Here is a 909-nt window from a genome sequence, read left to right as displayed (position 1 = left end):
TTTATATTAGATGCTCTAGAATTCTTTGAAATGGAATTTAGAAGGCATTTAGAGTGCCACCTAGGATTTGGGGTTTTTTTTAAATATTACAAAATTAAGGTTCTAATTTTTCAAATGCTTCTCAATTAATATATAAGGAATATGAATTTGATAAATTATGGTTATGGTACTTAATCGGAGGTTGGAGCTTGGGCTTAATAAACAAATGAAAAATATGTGAACTTACATTATCATATAAAACACGTTTACATAACTTATCAATATAGCGTGGTCTTGACTAGTTTCATCATCATAACTGAGTGTATATTAATTGACAATATCATAATAATATTCAACGCATCATAAAGACAAGATATAAGTAGGAATTTTCAAATTGATTGATCAGTTGAGTTACTTTAGAAGAAGATTAGTTGGAGAATTTTTACCAAAAAAAGACTAGTTGGAGAAAACTAAACGAATTGATTTCAGCCTATTTTAACCCAAATATTCCAATCAAGGAATCCCCTATATATTAATTGAGAAGCATTTGAAAAATTAGAACCTTAATTTTGTATTAATTAAAAAAAACCCCAAATCCTAGGTGCCACTCTAAATGTCTTCTAAATTTCATTTCAAAGAATTCTAGAGCATCTAATCCCCTATATATTAATTGATAAGCATTTGAAAAATTAGAACCTTAATTTTGTAATATTTAAAAAAAACCCCAAATCCTAGGTGGCACTCTAAATGCCTTCTAAATTCCATTTCAAAGAATTCTAGAGCATCTAATATAAAGTATAGTTTAATCTAATGGTGTCACATTATTCCATAATTATATAACACTAGAGAACATTATATTAATTGAAAATATAAGAGTGTGTACTATTTCCTTAAATAAAAGCTACGGAATTACCTAATATGATTTACATA

The sequence above is a fragment of the Brassica oleracea genome, chromosome C2 (genome assembly GCF_000695525.1).
Source record: "Brassica oleracea var. oleracea cultivar TO1000 chromosome C2, BOL, whole genome shotgun sequence".
Taxonomy (NCBI): domain Eukaryota; kingdom Viridiplantae; phylum Streptophyta; class Magnoliopsida; order Brassicales; family Brassicaceae; genus Brassica; species Brassica oleracea.
This window is presented reverse-complemented; position numbering follows the sequence as displayed.